Raw genomic sequence first — 26,573 nt, forward strand, 5'->3', positions numbered from 1 at the left:
CTGCAGAGGCCAGAAAGCCAGGAGGCTTGAGTATTAATATAAGATGATCTAAATGGTGTGAACTTGGACTTAACCTTTGAACTCACTGGCCAGTAGTACTTATTTATTCAAGGGGGCTAAGGAGCGTGTGCAGGGTTAGGGGGAATGTTTAAGGGATATGGTTCTTAAACCTTAAAGGAGGGAAATGATTCTAAGTAACAAACGCCCAGAAGTATTACTGATTAAATATTAATGATTAATTAATAATTAATGTTCATTCTAAAGCATTCTTACTAATTCACAGATGATAGACATAATACCAAAAAAGAACCAAACAAACAAAAGAAATAATACAAATGGTTAGGGGTAGGGGAGTGCGCTGTGGGATATTCAAACACAAAGCTGGCAATAGTCTCAGAAGTTATAAGCATGCTTCTTACTTCTGGCTAATCAAATGCTCTTATGTTTATTTCAAATGCATTAAGTCATAATCATTAAAAATTAGGCACTCAGCATTTTTCAGTTACCTCATGTACTTAATGTAATAAATTACACCTCCTTAAAAATATTCTATTTCTATTTCACTAAAATATATACCAGACTTAGTGATTCTACCAAGGTTAAGTTGGGAAGAAGCTGTTCACATGTCAGCTTTGGCTAAAACTGCTGACTTCTGGGTATTAAAACCACAAACACGAATAGCTAATGTCAGAGATCTGAAACTGATACCCACTAAGTCTCCTTTCCTTTAATATACCCAGGAAAAGGGGATCCCTGGGTGGCGCAGCGGTTTGGCGCCTGCCTTTGGCCCAGGGCGCGATCCTGGAGACCCGGGATCGAATCCCACATCGGGCTCCCGGTGCATGGAGCCTGCTTCTCCCTCCGCCTGTGTCTCTGCCTCTCTCTCTCTCTCTCTGTGACTATCATAAATAAATAAAAAATTAAAAAAAAAAAAAATATACCCAGGAAAAGATAAGAAAACAAATCAGGGTGCCTGGGTGGCTCAGTCTGCTAAGCATCTGACTTCGGCTTGGGTCCTGGCGTCAAACGTCCCCCCTTCAAATGTCCCCCCTCCCTGTAATGGGCTGCCCACTCAGCGGGGAGTCTGCTTGTCCCTCTGCCCCTCCCCCTGCTCATGGTCTCTCTCTAATAAATTAAAATCTTTAACAAATCCATGCGACTGAAAACATTCATGTTTTAATATATAGGATGGTTTGCATTAGCATTTTAAAGTGGGGGCTCCCTACCACTCATTAGAGGGCTAATAAGGTCTATGACAAGTGTTCAATGGCCTGAGAAATGATAAACATAAGAAGGGTGTGCTGTGCGTGTGTGTGCACCTGGATGTACAATGACATGGGACTGCTAACTGTCTTCTCTTGAGGAAAGAGTGCTCTGAATTCTTTTTTTTTTTTTTAATTTTTATTTATTTATGATAGTCACAGAGAGAGAGAGAGAGAGAGAGAGAGAGAGAGAGAGAGAGAGAGGCAGAGGGAGAAGCAGGCTCCATGCACCGGGAGCCCGACGTGGGATTCGATCCCGGTCTCCAGGATCGCGCCCTGGGCCAAAGGCAGGCGCCAAACCGCTGCGCCACCCAGGGATCCCGAGTGCTCTGAATTCTATGATCATCTTTTTAGCTTTCATTTTAAAATGTTTTTCATAAAATGACAGCAATAGTAAATTGACTGTAAAGTGACAAACAGTAAACTGACAGTGAATAGTAAAATTGACGATCATTAAAGAATTAGTGACCTTATCTAAAAATTTCTTAATTTTTCACTTTTCCATGAAAACCAAAGGCTTTATTTCTGAGATTCTGCAATGTTGAAAGTCAAGAAAAGGCAGAAATTCTTACGTGAACAGCCCTTATCTGTTTATAACTAGAAAATAAGACAGGGATCCCTGGGTGGCGCAGCGGTTTGGCGCCTGCCTTTGGCCTGGGGCGCGATCCTGGAGACCCGGGATCGAATCCCACGTCGGGCTCCCGGTGCATGGAGCCTGCTTCTCCCTCTGCCTATGTCTCTGCTTCTCTCTCTCACTGTGTGCCTATCATAAATAAATAAAATTTAAAAAAAAAAAAAAAAGAAAATAAGACAATTTGCCAAAATGACTTTTACAGAGAGAGAGGAAATTACATTTCAAATAACAAATGGCACTTTCTATGTGCTAGTCTGCTAACCATTTTACTACGTTTACTAGGTGTAAGCAATATTCAGATACCAATCATGATGTAGCAAATTATTTTAACTTCTCGTGTCCACTAAAACTGTGAAAATAACAAAAAATATGAAAGAGCTCCACCCTCCCCCAAGTTCAAAGCAAGTCAAAAAGGCATCTTTCCTATGATTTATGTAGCATCTAAATTTAAAAGTAAATACAGACGGTATTATCAGCTCACACCAGATCTGCTTGCAGACAATGATTCTTCCTGTCTGGGCCCCGTGCCCATGTGCATTATTGTAATTATCAGCAATTTTAAAAAATAAAGTAATACAGCTAGTACGAGCTGCTGGTCGCAGCTCGGTATGCTTACTGCTTGCTGCCTCAACTGTTAATTAAGCTTCCTGGGCTCAAGCCACTGGAACTATAAAATAAATGCATAAAGGAGAAAGGGAAACATTTCTGTGCAAGTTAAAAAGAATGAATAAAAAAGGATGTAAGCATGGGTGTGAACGCACCCCACAGTGCAAGTGCAACAACACCTTGTGCTACTTGTCAGGTGGGCCTCTGGGGAGCTGTGTCCACTCTTCCCCACCTGGTCGTTCTTCCCCCAACATTGTGAATCATCGCAGTTCGGAAGGCATTAACCACTTCCCTGTCCCAAGAGATTCCGACTCTTTTGCACAACCTCTACCTCACTCCATCACCCAGCCCCGTCGCAGCACCACCCTTCCCGTCCTGTGCCTGGACCCCGGCCAGGGTCTTTCCTGCCCATGGCTCTCTGCCTCGCACGCCCTCCCCCTTGTTCCTCTCTGCTCAGGCTCCTTCTTGATGGGCAGGACTCCCCTCCACCGTGCAACCTCTGCAGGCCCTTCCTGAGGACAGTCCCCAGCTCGCCAGTTCCTCGATCTTTCCCTCAAGCAATCAGGAACTACCTTGCTCGCTCAGCTCCCTCCCTGGAAGGGGAATTCCTCAACGGGAGAGGCCTCCTATGGTTTTCTAATCACTGCATCTGAATACAGTAACTAGTCACTGACAGCCACTAAGGGGCCTACTCCAAAGCCTACACTTTTGCTTTACTTCCAAGACATTTAGCTAAACTAATTAATTAGCAGAGATCAAGCAATTTAAAGATTTATTTATTTTAGAGAGAGTGCACACGAGAGTGGGGGATGGAGATAGAATATCTCAAGCAGACTCCCTGTCCAGCAGGTAGCCCGACATAGGGCTCAATCTCACAACCCTGAGATCATGACCTGAACAGAAACCAAGAGTAGGATGGACGCTTAATCAACTGAGCCATTCACATGCCCCATCACTCAGCAATTTCTAAATGATTAACACTGTACAAGTTTCAATAAAGTAGATCCATAATAAATGACAAATTAAATGAAAAAAAGAAACTTATGTGGTATAACAAGTTTCCATTATTTTTCTAAGTAAGCTTCATGCCCAACGTGGGGCCTGAACTCATGACCCTGAGATCGGGAGTCACATGCTCTACCGACTGAGCCAGGTGGATGCTCCAACAAGTTCCAGTTTTTTAAAAATTTTTGCCAAGTGCATCTAAGTACACGGCCTGAAAAGCCCGTAACACAGGCTTGTACTAGGACTAGCAGTCCTCCAGCTCAACGGGCACACTCCTGACGGCAGCACTTCCAGCCTTCCTCCACTATTTACCTCCACATTGCTGAACAGCATGCTTTATTTCTGTACCCTTGTCAGTCCAGACATTATCCTCACTCCTGGGCACCTGGGTGGCTCCGTCGGTTAAGCATCAGATGCTTGATTTGAGTTCAGGTCACGATCTCAGGGTCATAGGATGGAGCCCTACATGAGCAGTACGGAGTCAGCTTGGGATTTCTCTCTCCCTCCGCCTCTGCACCCCCCCTCCTTCCTCTCTCTCTTAAAAAAAAAAAAAAGTTTCACTCAGAAACCACCATACCCTATGTTCATGCACTCACTTCCCCCGGTCCTGTTGGTCAAATCAATACTCCTATTTACATTATTATACCATAAAAGTGTACTCTGATTACACTTCCTTTCTCCGCAGTCTCTCCTCCCTCCGAGAGCTCCCAACTGTACCTTTTCTTTTACCTGATGGTTTCACGTGCACTGATCACTCAAGCTCTGAGATTGTCAAAAAGGTCTACAAGGCTCCCTCAGTGTGGTCTGATGCAAGAGGTGATCCAAGTTTCGATTCCTTTTTTCTTCAAGACAGGCCTCCCTCAAGCCTGTCATTTTCCTACTTCATCTACACTGATGGTCTCTTGACTGCACACAGCTGCCACTCCTCGGGCTTTGATCACAAATTCCTTCCACCTTCCTCCTCTTCCCTGACTCAGTACTTTTCTCTGTGTTGACTTACTGCCTATTTTCATGGCTCACACCTTCTGACAGCTTCCCGAGAGAGGGTGTGAGAATTCTAAGTTTCAGACACAACGGGTCTGAAAAGAAGTTTTTATTTTACGCACATGCTTTATTGCTCATTTGGACGAGAACTAAATTGTAAGCTCGACCGAGTTTTCCCTCGGAATTTAAGGCATGGAGCTACGGTCTTCCAGCTTCCAGCACCACTGCTGGCATATCTTAAGGAAATCTGATTCCTAATCTTCTGTGCAGGTCTATTCTTTCTATATGAAAGTAAATTCTAAGATTCTTCCCCTCCTCAGGTGATGTTTCACAGTCCGGGCCTTGATGTGAGGTTCTGGCCCTGACCTGAGCCCTGGGTGGGCCGAGTCAACCTGGACACACTCAGTCCCACGTCTCCTCTGTTCTCTTTCTGAAATTCTTATTACTTGCTTCTTGGACCTTTTAGATTAATCCCCTGGTTTTCTTAGGTTTCCTTTCTAGTTTCTTATTCTCCCTGGAAGATTGCTACTGTATTTTTTAAACTCCTGGTATGTTTCTCAACTTCAAGAAACTCTTCCTTGTTTACTGCCTTATTTTACTGTGAACTATTATGTCACAGATGTAATGCCCTCCCCTCTTTGAAGTAAATATCAAGAACTTATCTAATCTAAAGGTATTTGTTCCCTGCATTGTCTTCAAGCTGCTTTTTCCCCCTTATCTGTTTTTGCTCTTGATCATGTTCATGGCATTCCTGAAATCTTTGGTGCTCCCAAGCCATCTGATTCAATATTTAAGAAGGGGGCACTAAAAAGCTGGTTAGAGGGGCGCCTGGGTGGCTCAATCGGTTAAGCATCTGCCTGCAGCTCAGGTCATGATCCCAGGGTCCTGGGATTGAGCCCCACGTCGGGCTCCCTGCTTGGTGGGGAGTCTGCTTCTCTTCTCTCCTTCCCCTTCTCCCTCGTGTTTTCTCACTCTGCTCTAATAAATAAATAAAATATTTTTTAAAAAATTTTTTAAGACTTTATTTATTCATGAGAGAGAGAGAGAGAGAGAGAGAGAGAGAGAGGTGCAGATACACAGGCAGGGGGAAGCAGGGTCCATTCAGGGAGCCCAACGTGGGACTCGATCCCGGGTCTCCAGGATCACGCCCTGGGCTGAAGGCAGCGCTAAACCACTGAGCCACCCAGGCTGCCCTAAAATCATTTTTTTTTTTTTTAAAGCTGGTTGGAAGTTTTTTTTTTTTTTTTAAGATTTTATTTATTTGAGAGAGAGTGCGAAAGAGAGTACAAGGGAGGAAGGGCAGAGAGAGAAGCAGACTCCCCACCAAACACAGAACCCAACTCGGGGCTCGATCCCAGGACCATGACTGGAGCCGAAGGCAGACCCTTAACTGATTGAGCCACCCAGGCGCCCCTGCTTGGAAGTTCTCTGTACGTGGATACAACCAGTCAATGATGACCTATGCAGAGAGGAAGGCAACAAGCCCCCTGCCCGGGGCCCCCCAGACTGGCTGTCAGGGGGCTGGTGGCCAGCTCTCAACCCCTCATCTTCTTGCTGGGCCTGTTGTCCCCAGGTAAACCAGGAAAAGTGTTTTCTCAGGCTGTACAGTGGGAGGAGCACATTCCTGGGCTGATTCCTCATATTCAGGCTCACCCTCCTTCGTTGCAGGCCTCACCCATTCAGAAGCCCTGATTCCCCTTCCTCAGTCAAGTCCTGCCCTGCAAATCAGTTTGCTTTTCATTGGCTTCTCCCCCTGCATTTGTTTCAGTTCCTTCTGATCGGCTAATAACTCTGCTACTCGGGGTCTATCTGCTTTCTATCTTCAAAATTCTGTAGACATCTCTCTTTCTCTCTGTTCTTTGCCTTTGTTGCTTATTCGTATATTACATATATCAAAAGTCAAGCTGCATTCTCCCTCTTATCATGACAGAGGACTACAATCATCCACCTGCATCTTTTAAGGTGCAGCAATTCAAAAGCCGCTAAATATGAATATATTCGAAAGCTAGAGATAGTAAAGTATGAACAAAACCATAAGCTTTTTTTTAATAATTTTTTTTTATTTACTTATGATAGTCACACAGAGAGAGAGAGAGAGAGAGAGAGAGAGGCAGAGACACAGGCAGAGGGAGAAGCAGGCTCCATGCACCGGAAGCCCGACGTGGGACTCGATCCCGGGTCTCCAGGATCGCGCCCTGGGCCAAAGGCAGGCGCCAAACCGCTGCGCCACCCAGGGATCCCCCAAAACCATAAGCTTTTATTTTTGATTATGTAAACATAATGCCCATTAAGAAAATAAGTCTGATCCTTTACTCAGAAATGATTTCATTGGATCACTTTACAATTAGGTTACAATCAACATACTATTGGTTGAATGGCATCCCTGCCAAAACACATTTGAAGTCCTAACCCCCATTGGGCACCTGGGTGGCTCAGTCGGTTAAGCGTCTGCCTTCAGCTCTGGTCATGATCTCAGGGCCCTGGGATCGAGCCCCAAGCCTGAGTTAGGCTCCCAGTTCAGCAGGGACTCTGCTTCTCCCTCTGCCTCTGCCCTCAACTGGTACACACTCTCTCTCAAGTAAAAAAATAAAATTGTTAAAAAAAAAAAAAAAAAAAAAAGAAGTCCTAACCCCACTACCTCCAAATGTGATGTTCTTTGGAAATCAGGTCATTGCAGATGTAATTAAGATGCTCCACTAGTGGAGGCGGGTGGACCCCTAATCCAATACACCTGATGCCCTTTTAAGACGGGAAATGTACACACACACACACACAGGCCATATAGACTAGAGCTGTGCTGCCGAAAGCCAAGGAACTGCCAGAAGCTAGGAGAGAGGCCTGGAACAGACCCTTCCAATAGCACTTTCACAGGGAGCACCATCCCAACCTCCCGACAACTTGGTCTTAGACTTCTAGCCTCCTGAACAGTGAAACAATACATTTCTCTAGTCTGTGGTACTTTGTCACAGCAGCCCTAGCAAATGAATACACTGGGTAAACAAGCGAGACTCAAGATCCATATTTGGGGAGCTAATAGAGTCCTCAAGACAGGATCCAAGCATAGAGAAACCCAGAAATACAGCGTAAGACATGCATTATGAATGAGAGGTGAGGAAGTGGAAAGTGAGTGCCGTGTAATCTGAGAAGAGCTACAGCAGAGACAGGCACAGGGCAGAGAAGAGGAACTGGGGGTGAGGGGATGGGAGGGCCCAGTCCTCAGAACCTCTCCCAAAAGACTGAGCTCTGGCTCTCCTCCAGCTCCAGTAGGACTTGCTAGGCGTATTTTAGAAGGCGTATTTTAGAAGGCGGATCTGGGAAGATTAGGTAGAGACAAGGAGGTCAGTTAGGGAGCCACTGTGTTCACCTGGGAGAAAGACTGATGAACTAACACTGGAGCCGCATGACCAGGAAGGGACAGCCCAGAGAAATGTTGGAGGATTTGGACAAGAGATATGAAAGAAGTGTCAAAATGATTCCAATTTTCTAATTCTGGCAACAAAGGAGCAATGGAGCTCCTCACCAAAGGAACTGAAGAGGGCTGGAAGGAGGGGATCGGAGATGGACAGACCTGGTTTGGATGCACTGTATTCAAAATACTCCCAAGGTCACCTGAGTGGCAAGAGTGGAGATGTTTACCAGACAAAAATGCAGGTTAGGACCTCCAGAGGGTAATGTGGGGGGTGGAATCATGAATTTGTAATTTAATAAGGTGGAAAGAATTTTAAGCCCAGAGAACAGGAGGGATCATCTGGGGAGACTGCATATTAAAAGGAGAAGGACGGCACCATAAGAAATACCAACGTTTGATGCACAGAAGGAGAGTCAGTGACTGGCTGCAAGAAGCAAGAAAGGGTGTCAAAGCCTCCCATCGAGAGAGATGAAGCAGCAGATTCGAATGTTCGCGTGAGATCTCAGTGGTCATGAGATCACCCGTTGCTTCAATGCAGTGGCAGTGCTAGACACAAGTCCACATGAACCCAAGTGACAAAGGAGAGGTGAGGAACTAGCCTATGGGTACAGACTAGGGATGGCCAGGTTGGGCGTGCCCGGCCACCCCTACTAGAGACCACAAATTGTGTGGAACTCCTACTGCACGCTGCCAGACCTGGGGACAGGACAGTGCTTACAATACTGGAAGCGGGACGGGCAGTCACCAGGGCAATCTGCCGTGCCACAGAGAAGTGCAGCTCTTGGTCACCTCATGGTGAAGCACTTATGAGAGACGTCAAATTGAAAAATAAGCCAAGGGGCGCCTGGGTGGCTCAGGTGGTTAAGTGTCTGACTATCGATTTCAACTCTGGTCATGATCTCAGGGTCCTGGGATCAAGCCCCACGTCGGACTCCCTGCTCAGCAGGGAGTCTGCTTCTCCCCCTCCCTTTGCCCGGCCCCCCGTTCATGCACGTGTTCTTATAAATAAAATCTTTAAAAATTACAAAGAAAAGAGGAAGACACACTAGAGATCAATCTCTGTCCTTCCTGCAAACAGAGGGAAAAGCCCATAAAAGGACCCAGAGAGAAGCCAGCCACCTACCAGACAAGGAGGGGACTCACCAGAAACCAACCCCGCTGGCACCTCGATCTTAGCCTTACAGCCTCTAGAAAAGTGAGAGATTAGATTTCTTTGTTTAAAGCACTCGGTCTGAGGTATTTGTTATGGGAGCCCCAGCAAACCTAATACAATCACACTGCATATGAATTTAATGTTCAAAGGCAAGGAACGTTTGGCCTTAGCTACATAGGTACAAAAAGTTTTATGTAAAAAAAAAAAACAAAATGATTTTACGTTACAAAATAATAATTAACTCATTCGTAACACAAATATATAGAACAGTTTAATTAAAAAGCATAGTGTGATGTGAACCGGCTACAAAAGCTACCAGAAAAATCTGAAGAATGCTTGTTGATATTTATTAAATTGAGGCTTGTTTTTCAGTTTTTGCAACACCCCTGTGAATTGATATTAATAGTACTGAGTGGATACAAGAGTTAGTGGATTTACTTAAATGATAGTTCTGAACTGAGATACTTGTTTCAAGGTAAAATTGATTCTAAGGGCGCCTGGGTGGTTCAGTCAGTTAAGTGTCCAACTCTTGATTTCAGCCCAGGTCATTATCTCAGGGTCATGGGTTTGACCCCAAGTTGGGCTCCCTGCTCAGCACAGAGTCTGCTTCTCCCCCTCCCTCTGCTCCTCCCCTCACCCCTGCTCAGGCTCTCTCTCAAATTTTTAAAAATAAAGAACATGAACCAGCTTTGTCAACATGGACACAAACATCAAAGGAACATGACTTTTTAAAAACCACTCAGTTACTAGAAAATGTTGAATCCTGTTTGGAATAACTTGAGAATGTTAATCTACTTTGCCAACTATATATTTCACAAAATCTAAATAAAGATCAAGTATTTCTAATAAAGATTAACATCCAAGTTGAGATCAATGTATAATATATGCAGAACTTCAAAGACTTAGTATGTAAAATTTTTAAATGCAAAATATCTCAATTTTATTACATGTTGATTTTATTTATTTTTTTTAAAGATTTATTTGTTTATGAGAGAGAGAGAGAGAGAGAGAGAGACAGAGACAGAGACACAAGAGGACAGAGAAGCAGTCCCCATGCCGGAAGCCTGATGTGGGACTCGATCCCGTGACTCCAGGATCGTGCCCTGGGCCAAAGGCAGGCGCTAAACCGCTCAGCCACCCAGGGATCCCTACATGTTGATTTTATAACACAATTATACATATTGAAATGATTATATCTCTGATATACTACTGAGTTGAATAAAATAGAATGGTCAAGCTAATTTTACCTATTTTTGTTTTTTTTTTAAGTAGGCTTCACATTCAACATGGGGCTTGAACTCACAACCCCGAGGTTCAGAGTTGCATACTCTATAGACTAAGCCAGGCTGGCACCACATTTTTGTTGTTTTTGTTTTTAAAAAAAAATGTCAACTACAAAAATTGCAATTACATATACATGTGGCTTGCGTTGATTTCTGTAGGACAGTTCTGTGTTCAATGTTAACACTGTGCTAGAAGCATGATTTGGATGACTTTTTTCATTCACCTTGACATTCTGTAGAAATGCATTTTCTGGGGCACCTGGGTGGCTCAGTGGTTGAGCATCTGCCTCTGGCTCAGGTCGGTCCCAGGATCAAAGGATCAAGTCCCACATTGGGCTCCCTGTGAGGAGCCTGCTTCTCCTTCTGCCTATGTCTCTGCCTCTGTCTCTCATGGATAAATAAAATCTTTTTTTTTTTTTTTAAATGCATTTCCCTTTCTTTCATCATCTATAGCTAGCAAGTTTCTGGCGATCAGACGAGTGAGGTAGGTACTCAGAGGGTTCCTTGAGAATCTTCAAATTGCTAAGAATTAAAGGGCATTAAGAAAGCTTCCCTGATGAGGTGAGGCTAGTTCAAAAAGAGACAAGTGGTTACAAGTAAAGAATAGGAATCAGGAAAAAGGACTAGAGACATTTCTTCTTTTTGTAAGATTTTTTTTTTTTTTTATTTCAGAGAGAGTGCGTGCACATAGGCATGCAAGAGCAGGAAGAGGAGCAGAGGGAGAGGGAGACAGAATCTCAAGCAGACTCCCTGCCAAACTTGGAGCCCTATGCAGAACTCAATCCCAACCCTGAGATCATGACCAGAGCCAAAGAAAAGTCAGATGCTTAACCAACTGAGCCACTCAGGTGCCCCTGAGACAATTCTTCTCATAAGAGATTCGTTATTGGGGGGGAGGGGTTCAGTAGTGGTTTTTAAGTGGATTAAATGCCAAGAGCCAAAGTTCTTATTTTATCCAATTGCTGGAGAGGGAGGTAGATACTCTCCTCCATCCCTCAGACTTCTCAGATCCACAAATAAGAGAGGAATCCTCACTCACACATAAACAAATCCCTCTTCTTCCAGGCTTCTGACAACCACAGAACAAAATCCGAGGGTCATCCAAAAACAATAAAAATAACCAGAACAGAAATAGCATATATATGATGTTCACATCACACAGGAATTGCTGATTCAATTATTTTTAAGTCAGTAAACATTTTAAGGACCTTACAAGAGTAGGCTCTAAAGACAACAAAATGAATGAGTTACATGTCCTCACATGCACGGAGGCTTAGCTTGGTAGGGGAGACAATTCTATAAACAAAACAAGCCTGATAAAGAAGGAAAGCTTCTTCAACTCTCTTATATAGGAGGGTCCCCAACTTCTGACTGCCTCCTAAAAGACAGTTAAAAGTTAAGCATCCCCCCCCCAAAAAAAGTTAAGCCCAAATAAAAGGTACAGTGATGGTGGTACCCCTGGTATCTACAGGTGTCATATTATAAATTGGGAGTCTATTCCTGAACAAATTTGAAGAGCAGACACAAATGTTGTTATAAACTTAAGTATTTCCATCATAGAGAAGTTCTTTTGGAGTGTTTCCCTTCATGGGCTAGAGTGGCTGAGGCTTCTTTAAAATCTTTAAATCTAATCAAGTATAGAGAGATGACATCTTTTCCTGGAAAACTTCCCCGGAACAAGTGTGAATACCCTTTATGGCTCGAAGAACCTTATTATTACCTTCAAGGTTACACACCTGGATGATTCCCCATCACCAAATCATTATCATGAATGCATCAATCACGTCAAGGAAGCAGTCCAGCATTTTTCCAAAGACACATTACTCCTCAATTCAGCTAACTTTTCTGGAAAACCCTGTGCTATTTCCATACCAGTGCTTGTAGCCTTCTCCTGAATGCTGATTTTCTTAAAAATCCACTTAATCATGTTTGTTCCTGGAGCAATCAAATCAACCTTCCCTTGGACTAGAAACCCCCTTCCATTGATGATTTACAGACATGGCCCAGACCAAATTTAATCACTTACTCTTCATAATAACATGCCATTTTAATTTGAATTCAAACACATCATAAAAGCAAATCAATAAAAGGCAGACGACAGCTTGGCAACCATCAGCAAATTCCAAACAATTGTATTTTGGATGAAAAACTGACAACCACCTTGCTAAACTGATCTTATGTATTCCTAAATAAAAAATCCCAAATAGTAAAAAGCCCTTATTCTTTAATATAGCACTACAATCCACAACCATATATGTGTGTGGGTGTTGTATATACAGACACAAACGATATGTTGTATGTATACAACAAATTCAACAAAATCTTAAAAATTTGCCCAGTGAAAGTTGAATATGGTTTGAGAGCATCAACAACCACACCAGTTTATGAAACATTAGCTCTACTACAAGTATTTATATGTCCTTAGTAGATAAGCCTCTAAATGGTGTCAACACAAACACTGCAAGAGAACTATTTCTACCAACACAGTACCCTTTCCGCAACCCCCCTCCACAGTCTCCTCAGCAGTGCCTACACAAAGGCAATTTTCAGCACATATGAGAACTTGTGTAGCACACACACGGTCTACAAAAATCTCAGTTTTTTTCTAAGCAGTCTTATAGGGCACCTGGGTGGCTCAGTGGTTGAGCATCTGCTCAGGTCGTGATCCTGGAGACCCGGGATCAAGTCCCACATCACTGGGTTCCCTGCAGGGAGCCTGCTTCTCTCTGCCTGTGTGTCTCTCATGAATAAAGGAATAAAATACTAAAAATAAAAAATAAACAGTCTTACAAAGTCATCAGAACTAGTTCACCTTTAACCCTTCAAAGACTGGCAAGTCAAGCAGCTATTTATGTATAGTACTATGTGGTAAGTTAGTACCTCAGCCAAATTTGAGCAATCCAGGTTGGCTTGTATTAGAATAACTCTCCTTTCACTCTCCTTGTCTCTTGGGAACAGCTATTAAGTAGCCGAAAGAATTTTTGAATTCTTTTGAATTTTTGAAAGAATTTTTGCATCTTATCTCTAATACTTAATGCCAGGATGGAAGCAAGTGTTCATATTAGGTTAAAGCCACTTCTTTGGCCCTATGAAAAAACTGGTTTCAAACATTTCCATAAGTATGTAAGACTAATAGCTGCCTACATTAACATCACAGAAGCCCTATGTTAATCCCAATAATATTTAACATAATAGTTTACTTGGCCAACAATGAACTCTACCTATGGTGGTATAAAATAACGTAAACTTATCTGTATTTGTAGGGGACACTCCTGACCCGTCTCTTTGCTTTCTTCCAAATATCTGTTCCCATTAAACCCACAGATATACCAAATACTGGATATGGCACTGAGGTGATATCCCAAAGAAATCCATCTTCACAAATTACCAAGTAAAAAGATGCTAAAAATACTATACCTATAATACTATCTTCTTAATAATATGTATTGAAGGGGCACCTGGGTGGCCCAGTTGGTTGATCATCTGACTCAGTTTCGGCTCAGGTCAGGTCAGGATCTTGGGGTCATGAGATCGAACCCTGCACTGGGCTGAGCTCAGCATGCAATCTGCTTGGGATTCTTTCCCTTTCCCTCCACCCCTCCACCTGCTTGCTTGCTCATTTTCTCTCTCTCACTCAAATAAATAAACAAAATATTTAATGAAAATAATAATAATGTGTACTGAAGTAACCATCATTACCTCAAATGGGACTTGAAGTTTATGTTCTGTTCTATTTCCTATAGCTTCTCGCAGACAGACATAAATGCTGCTCTCATAATATCAGATTACCGTGGGGATATTTTAATGAAATCCATTCATCCACTAATCTACAATATGCCTCCACTTTCATTGTTCTGTAACAAGTTCAACTTCTTTATTCACTACATATACACATAAAACCACATGTAATGGCTCAATTTGGCCGGGAGCTTATCAGATTTTGCATCTAATCTTCTAAAATCAATACTTAAAGCATTTTAATCTGATTTTAATCGCTGATTACTATTTCCATTGTTTAAAAACAACACTAACCAATCTGCAGTCTCAATGACTTGTATCAATTCACAAGATTAATCTTTCATAATGATAGCTCAGCAGGATATTTTATTAACGTCGATTCTGAGGAATCTAATCAAGCCTCATTTTCCTTAAGAGTTGCTAGAGGGGGTGCCTGGCTTGCCCAGTAGGTATAGCATGTGACCTTTGATCTCTGGGTCTCACTTTGATCCCCACGTTGTGTAGAGACATTTAAAATAAATAAATAAAAAAGAGCTGCTACAAGGAAAGACGTTTACAGAGCAGTAAGCAGCAATCATCTTCAAAAGGGAGAGGGGGGCAGGGCAGAGGTCAGATAATCCAAGAAGATTCTGTTATGAAAGGTGGTTCTCAGGTCACTTGAAATCTGCCGTAATAAACATTTATTCCAAGAGACAATTTCAATCCAACTTTCTCTTTCTCCTCTTTTCAACAGGGTTGGAAACTCTCTGCCTACGGATAAGAGAAAGCTGATCGCAGCAGAACGGAGTCTAAGGTAAAAATGCACCCACATTCAACCTCCCCCAGGAAAAGTGGAGACTCCTTCCATCTAAAGGGGACCGGTGCTACCAGAGCATGGCTGTCAGGTCTTCAAATTTTTTAAACCTGGAAACAATTTTAATATAAAAATCCTTATTATTGGGATCCCTGGGTGGCACAGCGGTTTGGCGCCTGCCTTTGGCCCGGGGCGCGATCCTGGAGACCCGGGATCGAATCCCACGTCGGGCTCCCGGTGCATGGAGCCCGCTTCTCCCTCTGCCTAGGTCTCTGCTTCTCTCTCTCTCACTGTGTGCCTATCATAAATAAATAAAATTAAAAAAAAAAATTAAAAAAAAATCCTTATTATTTGGAAATGGTGATTTTTTTTTTTTAAGATTTTATTTCTAAATGACCACTACACCCAATGTGGGGCTCAAACTCATGACCCTGAGATCAAGAGTCATATGCTCCATCAACTGAGCCAGTCAGGTGCTCTGGAAACGGTGATGTTCAATTTGAATTTAAAATACAATAAAGCCCAACGTGGTGGGAGCCAAATAAAACAGAAGCCCAGGGCACCTTCTATCTGCAGGATACAGGCTTTCCATCGCCACTTGGCAGTTATGTACTGGGAATCACAGTTAGTAGAGATGGTGGTTAATTTCAGAAGCTAATGGTCATCAAACACCTAACACCCAGGGGCACCTGGGTGGCTCAGTTCGCTAGGTGTCTGCCCTTGGCTCAGGTCATGACCCCAGGATCCTGGAATCGAGCCCCGCATCGGGCTCCCTGCTCAACGGGGAATCTGCTTCTCTCTCTCTCCTTCCTGGTTGTGCTCTCTCTCGTTATCTCTGTTGCTATCTCTGTCTCTCTCAAATAAATAAAGTCTTAAAAAAAAAAAAAACACACAACCTAACACCTGGAAGTTATAGTATAAACTAAAAACTAATCACAGTATATCAATTATAAACAATTTGATTACAAAAATTTATGTGAAAGACCTAAAGATTTAATACTGAGATGACAATACTGCTCAAAGCAGTCTAATTCAGTGCAATCACCATCAAAATCCCAAGTGTTTTCTATAGAAATTTTTTTAGAAATCTTAAAATTCATATGGAATCTCACAGTCTTGAAAAAAAAGATCAAAGTTGGAAGACTTATGCTTCCTGACTTCAAAACTTACCACAGAGCTACCCATAGTAATGAAAACAGTGTAGTACTAGCATAAAGATACACACACACAATGGAGAGCTCAGAAATAAACACCTGCATATATAACCAAATGATTTTTGACAGGGGTGCCAAGAGCATTCAACAGGGAAAAGACAGGCTTTTCAAAAAATATTGCTGGGAACACTGGTCACCTGCAAAAGAATGAAGTTAGACCCTTACTTTAAACCATAAACAAAATTTAACTAAAAATGGATCAAAAGCCTAAACACAACAGCTAAAAAGATAAAACTCTGGGAGCGGAGCCTGACATGGGGCTCGATCCCAGAACCCTGAGATCATGACCTGAGCCAAAGTCAGGCATTTAACTAACTGAGCTACCCAGGCACCCCAAAATGTAAAAGTCTTAAAAGAAAACACAATGGCAAAACAAAAAAACACAAAGGTAAATCTTCACATTTTATTTGACAATGATTCCTTAGATAATGACACCAAAAGCACAGACACAAAATAGCTGAATTGGACTTTATCAAAATTAAAAGCTTCTGTACAAAGGGCACTATCAGGAGAGGGAAGACAACCTAAAGAATAGGAGAAAATATTTGCAAGGGATATTTGATAAGGGATGAATATTCAGAACATATAAAGAACTCCTACAACTCAACAACAAAGACCCAGTTCAAAAACGGGCAAAAGACTTGAATAGACATCTCTCCAAAGATACACAAACTGCCAACATGAAAAGATGCTCCGCGTCACTAATCATTAGGGAAATGAAACCCACAATGAGATATGATTTCACACCTGTTAGGATGGCTATTTCCCAAAAAAACAGAAATAACTGTTGGCAAGAATGTGGAGAAATTAGAAAGCTCACACACTGATGGTGGGAATGTAAAATTGTGCAGCCACTATGGAGAACAATTTGGCAGTTCCCAAAAAGTTCCACAGAGAATTTCCATATGATCCAGGAATTACACTTTTCAGTACATACCCAAAAGAGTTGAAAGAGGAACTCAGATACAAATAAAGCAATGTTTACCACAGTATTCACAATAAGCAAGAAGTGGAAACATCCCAAATGTCCAAAGGATGAATGAATAAACAGAATGTGGCATATATACACACAATGGAATATTATTCAGCTTTAAAAAAAGAATGCCATTCTGATACATTTTCTTTGAAAACAGTATAATGTTTTATAAGAACATTTATAAGAATAGGCAAATTAATAAGAAAGGAAAACAAAATTTTTTTAAATCGTTAAGAGGTTTCCAGGGGCTTGGGGTGGGGGAAGAGACAGGGGCTTAATGGGTAATGGGTACAGAGTTTCTGTTTGATGAAAAGTTCTGGAAATGGATAGTGCTGATGGTTGCAGGGCACTGTGAATGGAATTAATGCCACTAAACTATACACTTAAAATTGACCATTTTAACCATTCAATGTTATGCATATTTTATAAAAAAAAATTATGGGGCACCTGGGTGGCTCAGTTAGTTAAGCCTCTGATTTTGGATCAGGTCATGATTTCAAAGTCGTGAGACTGAGCCCTGCATTGGGCTCCATGCGGAGCACGACACCTGCTTAAGATACTCCCTCTCCCTCTGCCTCCCCCACACACACACATGCAGGTGCAATGGCTCTCTAAAAAGAAAGGGAGGCGGACAGAAGAAAAGGAAGAAAGGAGGAAGGAAGGAAGGAAAAGTTTCAGTTGTATAATTGAGAAAAATATTTCATCTTAGGCTGGCATATATAAAATATTTGGAGATAAACCCTAGAAATAAGTTTTAAAAAAAAAATAAACTGGGGGATCCCTGGGTGGCGCAGCGGTTTGGCGCCTGCCTTTGGCCCAGGGCGCGATCCTGGAGACCCGGGATCGAGTCCCGCGTCGGGCTCCCTGCATGGGGCCTGCTTCTCCCTCTGCCTGTGTCTCTGCCTCTCTCTCTCTCTCTCTCTATATGTGACTATCATGAATAAATAAATAAAATCTTTTAAAAAAATAAATAAACTGGGTTAAAATCATCTATTTTAAAAGACTGGAGGGATGCCTGGGTGGCTCAGTGGTTGAGCATCTGCCTCCAGCTCAGGGTGTGATCCCGGGGTCCTGGGATCGAGTCCCACATCGGGCTCCCGCACAGGGAGTCTGCTTCTCCCTCTGCTTGTGTCTCTGCCTCTCTCTCTCATGAATAAATAAAATCCTTAAAAAAATAAAAGACTGGAGAAGTGTTGACTATCACTTTTCCAACAACATTAAAGGTTTCTTTCATTTATCATCTTAGTAACTCATGCGCTGCTTGCAGCTAGAGTGTTATTTCTGCTGTCACAGTGCCCTGCATACAGCAATTTAATAAATATGGGCTAATAATGATGACTATGAAGAATTTCAAATGAACCAATTACCATGGTTTTAAAGTCTTCAACTTTAAAACAAGTTATATGCAAAGGTTCTTTTAAATGTCAATTTGAGATACAGCTAAAATGATAAAAAAGAGGCACTATCCATCATACACGGTTTACATTAGAGAAAAAACAGAAATATGAATATCCAATTACAGAGGAATGAATTAAATAAATTACAGCATGGGAAGATCCTTGCTTTTATATATAATATATTCTTGAAAAAATGAGCAAGTTCAAAGATATGCATGTTATTTGGGGATTTTGCTACAAGAAAGGTAATGATTTCTACAAATCTCAATTACTCCCAGTGTTTCAGGACAAAAAAAATATCCTTGAAAACTTAATTCCAGCATCTGAACACACTCCTTCCTGGGGCGACTGGCTGGCTCAGTCAGAAGAGCATGCAACGCTTGATCTCAGGGTCATTGAGTTCAAGCCCCAGGTTGGGCCTGGAGGCTACTTAAACAGGGGCCCCTGGGTGGCTCAGGCAGTTAAGCATCAGACTCTTGATTTCAGGTCAGGTCATGATCTCAGGGTTTTGAGACTGACCTCTGCATAGGCATCAGGCTCAGGTCATGATCCCACAGTCCTGGGATGGAGGTCCACCTCAAGCCCCATTGGGCCTCCCTGCTCAGGGGGAGTGTTGCTTCTCCCTCTACACTCCCCCCACCCCCGACCCCCACCCCCACATGGTTGCTCACTCTCTCACTCAAAATCTTTTCAAAGAACAATGATAATAAAATACATAATAACATTCCCTCACTTTCCTACATCATGGAGCCCACTGAGTGGTCCCCTAACTTCAAAGACTCCAGAAAGCACCACATAAGAACCAACACTTAAGCCACGTACTTTTTATCAATAAGCACTTTGCTTCCCATTTTCTCACTTATTCTTATAAGAGCAAAATGCAATCATATATTCAAATTGTAATTCCAATACTGCAAATACCCAACCACTGATGGTCAACAGCATTCTTCTGCAGTAACTGGAAACATCTGCATCATTTTAAGTTCTCCATATTCAGGGTACGGAAGTGACTTAGGGTGTATAAACATTGTACGTTTAAAAATGCAGGGAGGGCCACTGCTGGATCACTCCTCTCTAAGCTTCATCCACACTATGGCTGGGCCCCTGCGCACCCTGCCAGCCACCCTGGCCCTGGCCCTGCCCCTAACCCTGGCATGAACAGGAGCCGGTCTCCAATGGTGGGCACCCTGTGGGCAGCTGACCATGTCAATGAGGAGGATGCACGGCAGGTGTCAAACTTTGCCCTAACCAAGTCCAACAAGGCGAGCAAGGGCACTGCAGGTGGTGCTCAGGGGGTGGGCCTCCACGAGCAAGTTGTGGCTGGGATGAACTACTTCTTGGGCGAGACTGGCAGAACCAGATGTACCAAGTCCCAGCCCAACCTGGACAGCTGTCCCTTTCATGACCAGCCACACCTAATGAAGAAAACGCTCTGCTCTTACCACATATACACTGTCCCCTGTTTGGGGAAGACCTCCACGGAGAAGTCCAGTGGCCAGAATGCAGAGGACCCTGTGACAGGCTGGTCTACTCTGGCACCCCTCTCCTAAGCCTTCCTAAGCCTTGGAAGGGCAGTCCTGCAGACTTCCTAAGCCTTGGAAGGGCAGTCCTGCCCAGGTGGCTGTCCCCTCAGAGAGCTGACCCCAGGATGCAAGTAGAGAAGGGTTCTGGGGCATTTTTCCAAATGCACCAACAAGTAGTATGTGTGTTCTGCTCCATCTTAATCATGTTACTTTTTAGTAACATCGGCTAAAAAGAATAATACTAATTTTTTTTTTAAATGCAGGGAGTTAAAAAACCCCAAACCACAAAGAGTGATTCAACCAAAAGTAGTGTATAATATTTAAGACCCTGGAAAGTTATTCAATATGTCAAATGGAGGGAAACGGGTAATATCCATTGTTTTTAAGTAAGCTGTATAAAAAGAGTGGGAAAATAAATTATTTTTCCAAATGGTAAATACTTTAATTCTTTAATCAGTTAATTTTTTGGTTTTGTTTTGCTTTACCCATAACAGTCTAAATTTTTCTCAGTGATTTTGTATTTCTTCTTTAACACATGATACATTCTAAAGCTTGCCTTTAATTATCATTTGTAAGGAGTCAATTTAGAATCTCAAGTCACTTTTTAAAAATAGTTGTTTTAAGTAATCTCTACACCCAATTGGACCTTGAACTCACAACCCCAAGATCAAGAGTCACATGTTCTTCCAACTGAGCCAGCCAGGTGCCCCAGAATCTCAGTCATTTTTAATAAAAGATTTTAAGAAGTGGCAAATAGGTCCCTGAGATAGATCATACACATCTGAGTCATAAAAGACAGATGTGGTTCGATAGCTGAGAAACTGAGGGCCTTCGAAGAGTTTTTCCTTGGCTTTCTGATTAGTAAGAACCACTTACTGCAATGTTTTACCTCCATGTTGATTGTCGGGAGCTTGCTTCAGAGCACATATACTAAAGTTGGGATGATATAGAGAAGATTAGCATGGCCTCTACACAAGGATGACAAATTCACGAAGCATTCCATTTTTTTTTTTTAAGATTTTATTTATTTGACAGCAAGAAAGAGAGAGCAAACAAGACAGCATGCACAAGCAGGGGGAACAGCACGGGAAGAGGGTGAACCAGGCTCTCGGCTGAGTAAGGAGCCTGATGCGGGGCTCGATCCCAGGACTGTGAGGTCATGACTTGAGCCAAAGGCAGACATCCAACCCACTGAGCCACCCAGGCACCCCAAGCATGCCACATTTTTACTAAAACTAATATTATATAGTATGATAATTGGAGTAACAGCCAAACCTCAAAAAAAAAAAAAACTTTTTTTGATGTTTTTAAAATTTTAATTGTAAAACTGAAACCACAGGGGCATCTGGGCAGCTCAGTCAGGCATCTGCCTTTGGCTCGGGTCATGATCCCAAGGTCCTAGGATAGAGCCCCAAATTGGGGTCTCTGCTCAGTGGGGGAGTCGACGCTGCCTCTCTCCCCCTGGCTTGTGCAATCTCTCTCTCAAATATAGAAGTAAAATCTTTAAATAAAAGTTTAAAAAAAAACCTGAAACTGGGATCCCTGGGTGGCGCAGCGGTTTGGCGCCTGCCTTTGGCCCAGGGCGCGATCCTGGAGACCCGGGATCAAATCCCACATCGGGCTCCCGATGCATGGAGCCTGCTTCTCCCTCTGCCTGTGTCTCTGCCTATCTCTCTCTCTCTCTCTCTCTGTGACTATCATAAATAAAAAAAAAAAAAAAAAAGAAAAAGAAAAAAAAAAACCTGAAACTATATTAACTATAAATAAGAACTCAACGGATGGACTTCAAGGCAGATCAAATATAGCTGAAATAATTATTAGTAAACAGAAAGATGGGCAGGAAGAAAAACTATCGAATGAGGCCTGGAGAGACACAGAAGACACAGTGGCAACGTCTAAGATGTTTGTTTTTGGAGTCCCATGGGAAAGGAGAAAATTAGGTGGAAGCAATATTTAAATACTTAAAAAGAGGGATGCTCAGGTGGCTCAGAGGTTGAGCTTCTGACTCAGGTCGTGATCCCAGGGTCCCGGGATCGAGTCCCAAATTAGGTTCCCTGCAGGGAACATGCTTCTCCCTCTGCCTGGGTCTCTGACTCTCTGTGTGTCTCTCATGAATAAATAAAAATTTTTTTAAAACAATACTTAAAAAGAAAATAGCTGGGAATGTTCTAAAACTGATTAAAGTCATCAAACCACAGACTCAAGCAGGTCTACAAGAATACATTTTTTTTTTATTTAATTCTTTTTTTTAGAGAGAGAGAGACCACGCAAATAGGGAGGGACAGAGGGAGAGGAAGAGAGAATAGTAAGTAGGGTCCACACCCAGCAGATACCTCAACCCCAAGATCATGACTGAGCTGAAATCAAGAATCAGACCTTTAACCAACTGAGCCACTCAGAAACCCCAAAGAGAACCTATTTTTTAAAAAACTACACCTAAGTATATAATAGCATAATCGTTGAAAACCAGATTCAAAGAGAAAAGCTTAAAAGTAGACTTAGGAACACATTATTTTCGAAGGAGTATAATTATGCTGACAACAAATTCAAGTTGTTGATAACATTCAATATTAGGATATTGGTAACAAAGTATCAGAAATGGAGTAAATGCTGTAAGATGAGGAAAGAAAATTCTGTTCTCAATGAGCCTATCTCTGTCAAGAAAGACAATGGAAAAGATATTTGGTGAAAGAATACATCACTAACCAACCTACCCTTAGAATTCTAAAGTGTTTTGGAGTCAAAAAATTATCCTGGAAAGGTCAGAGATGCATAAAAAATGAGAATAAATATGTAAATCTATATCAGAGCCTCTCAATTTTACTACAAGTGTGAATTACGTGAGGGGTTTTTAGGAAATACTAATGCTTGACCCTCTGTCAAGAGATCCTGATGTCATTTGTCCAAATTGGAGCCAGCTATCTCTATTTTGCAAAAGTTTCCCAGATGATACACATAATGCCACCGACCTAAATTCACTTGACTGCATAAAACATGGCTTGTGTAACGTCCTCCGGGGTTTAAAATGAAATGAACATACGTGACAACCATGGCAAAAGAGATGAGAAGGGGTTAAATGGAATTAAAGTCTTCTAAGGTCTTCTATTGTCCAGGAAGAGGAGAAAAATACCAATTAATGTAAGACACTGGTAAGTGACAGACACTGAAATTTCTCAAGTAGCCACTAAGTAATAATAAAAGATATATAAATACGTTCCAAAGTAATAAGAGAGAGAAGTGAAACAGTAACAAGTTCCAAAGGGATTAACTAAGAAAACAGACACAGAATTGGCAAAACAAACAAAAAGCATTAAATATATCGGTAGATGAGAACCCAAGCATATCAGCAGCCCCATTAAATGTAAATGTACTAAATATTCCAGGAAAACACAAGTGCTAGGTTAACAAAAGAGAAAACCACAACACATGTAAAACATATAGAAATATTATTAGACAAAATATTAATAAAGGCAAAAAATATTACTGGAAACTATGGGAGATTCCATTCTTCAGGAAGAGATAGTAATTCTAAATCTGGGGGAACTTATGTGGCTCAGTCGGTTAAGCTCAGGTCATGATCCCAGGCTTGAGCCCCATGTCAGGCTCCCTGCTTCTCCCTCCACCCCTTGCCTGGCTTGTGCTCTTTCTCACTCTCAAATAAAAATCTTTAAAAATAGTAATAATAATTCTAAAGCTGTACACACCTAAAAACAGCTTCAAAATAAAACAAACATTGTCAAAACTACAAGGAGAAAAAAAAATTATCCAAAAAAATCATAAAGGATAAAAACCTGAACATAAAAACATGACCAGCACATACATACAAAACATCAGAAGTTTAAAAAAAAATAAAATCAGAAGTTAAAACTGAAGAATAGACATTTTCTTCATAAGCAGGATGAAAATTTCACCATAAATCAGTCATAAAACAAGTCTCAACAAATTCCAAATCATACAGACTAGTTCTCTGACCACAATGCAGTTTAGCTGGATTAAATAACAAAAAGACAATCAGAAATATCCCCCATATTTAGAAATTAACAAATGTACTTTTGCTTTTAAGTAGGCTCCATGCCCACTGAGGAGCCCATCCAGGAGCAAGGAGTGGGGCCTGAACTCATGCCCTGGAGGTTAAGACCTGAGATGAGGTCAAGAGACAGACACTAACTGACTGAGCCACCCAGGTGCCCCAGCAAAGGTACTTCTAAATAGCCCATGGAGAAAAAAATAGAATTATAATGGAAAACCAAATTTTTTACTGAATGATAATAAAAATAGTCTTATCAAAATTTATATGGTGGGGGCATCTGGGTGGCTCAGTCAGTTAAGTGTATGACTTTGGCTCAGGTCGTAATCTTGCGGTCGTGGGATCAAGCCCCAAGGCAGACTCCAGGTGGCTCAGCGGTTTAGCACCACCTTCAGCCCAGGGCGTGATCCTGGAGACCTGGGATGGAGTCCCACATCGGGCTCCCTGGGTGAGGCCTGCTTCTCCTTCTGCCTGATTCTCTGCCTCTCTCTCTCTCTCTCTCTCTCTCTCTCTCTGTCATGAATAAATAAATAAAATTTTTAAAAATAAAAAAATAAAATGCTTGTTTAAGGGTACAAACTTAACAACTAGTAAATAAGTTTTGGAGATCAATGCACAGCACAGTGATTATAATCAAAAGTACTATATTACAAATTTCAAACCTACTAAGAGACTAGATCTTAATTGTTCTTACTACAAAAAAGATAATTACATTATGTGATAGTGGTATTAGCTAACATGACAGTGGTAATCATATTGCAATATATAAACCAACACACTGTACACCTTAAATTTGCACAATGTTATAGGTCAGTTGCATCTCAACTTTTAAAAAATTAAATAAATAAATAACTTTTAAAAAATCCCTTGTGAACAGCAGCTAAAGCCCTGTTCAGAGGGAAATTTATAGCTTTAAATTAATATGAAAGCAGAAAGGCTGAAAGAAATTTTTCAGCAGTCATATCAAATTGTTTGAAAAAGAATAAATTAAGCCCCTGGAAAGTAGAAAGAAAATAATAATCAGCAGAAATAAGTAAAATGAAGGCTGACTCAGTCTGTAAAGCACACGACTCTTGAGCTCAAGGCTGTTAGTTTGATTTGGGTGTAGAGATTACTTAAAAATAAAATCTAAAAAAAAAAAAAAAAATAGAAGAAAATGCAAAATAAACATACAACAGAGAGGATCAACAAAGCCCAAAGCTGATTATTTAAAAAGACTTAACACTTGGAGGAGTGACTAAATAAAGCAAAACAAATACACAAAAATAACCAAAGTGAGGAATGAAAAAAGAGGGCATCATTGCAGATTCTACCCATATTACAAAGACTACTAAGAGTGTATCATAAACAAGTTTGATCAAACAATATCAATTTAAAAAGTCCAATGTCATAGATTACTAGAGAAACTTAACCAAACTCACACAAGATAGGTCTAATCCTATAATTTGTAAATGAATTAAATCCATACTTGGAAACCTTACCAAAAATAAAAGTCCAGAGGGCTTCACTGGTAAATTTTTTCCAAACATTAAAAGAAAAAATAATGCCAATAAAAAAAGAGGCAATAACCTCTCTCTCCAAGTCTTTCTGAGGCCATAGAACTTTAAAACCAAAACCTGATATGTTATAAAAGAGAAAAACAGGTTAAACCCACTTTTTTTTTTTTTTAAAGTAGGGGTTTGAACTCATGACCCTGAGATCAAGACCTGGGCTGAGATCAAGAGTCACACATTTAACTGAGCCACTGAGGCATCCTTTTTACAACTTAAAAAAAAAAAAAATCAAATCCACTTTTTTAAATGATTTTTTTTTAAGATTTATGCAAGAGAGACAGTGAGTGTGGGACAGAGTGACTGAGGCACCTTGGGTACCCCCAAACCCACTATTGAACACAGAGGCAAAAATCCTGAATAATATTTTAGCAAACCAAATCCAGAAAATAAATAAGTTTGGCTCATTTCAGGAATGCATAAGATGCTTACATATTTAAAAGATTAATCAATATATTTCACACTATCAAAATTAAAGAGAAAAATCATATGACCATCTAATCATTTGGAGAAAAAAGTGAAAAATAATCAATATTCATTCCTGACAAGAATCCTGAGCAATTAGAGAATAAAAGAGCTCTTCCCCAATCTAATAAACGAAGGACATGGTATCCACAAAGAAATCCGTAAGTATCATAAACAGTGAAATGTAGTTTCCCTCTTGAGATCAGGAACTGAATAAAGATACCAGCTATTACTACCACTTTCCTGAACATTTTACAAGTCATAGCCAGTGCAGTAAAGCAAGAAAAAGAAATTAAAGCTCTAAGAACTGGAAGGGAAGAAATTAAAAACTGTCAAAATCCACAGAACATATTCAGAAATTTTCAAAATTACTAATAAATTTTTAGAATCAGTGCACAAATTTAACAGATCTCCTGGATACAGAGTCAATTTGGAAATATCAACTGCATTTCCACAACCACAACAAAAGGACAACAAAAAATGTACAACAGCATTAAAAATAACCAAATACCTACAAATAAATCTAATACAAGATGGTACAAGAGCTCTATGCA

General features: G+C 41.2%; 1 protein-coding gene and 1 non-coding gene across 5 annotated transcripts in view; one reads left to right on the forward strand and one right to left on the reverse strand.

Moving 5' to 3' along the window:
* Positions 1-26,573, reverse strand: part of APLP2 (amyloid beta precursor like protein 2) — an 81,897-nt gene that overhangs the window by 45,841 nt on the left and 9,483 nt on the right. The window lies entirely within an intron of this gene.
* Positions 20,885-20,986, forward strand: LOC121501132. Its single transcript, XR_005990552.1, has one exon. It is a non-coding gene; the product is annotated as a U6 spliceosomal RNA (small nuclear RNA).

Source organism: Vulpes lagopus, chromosome 10 (assembly GCF_018345385.1).
Source record: "Vulpes lagopus strain Blue_001 chromosome 10, ASM1834538v1, whole genome shotgun sequence".
NCBI classification, from domain to species: Eukaryota; Metazoa; Chordata; class Mammalia; order Carnivora; family Canidae; genus Vulpes; species Vulpes lagopus.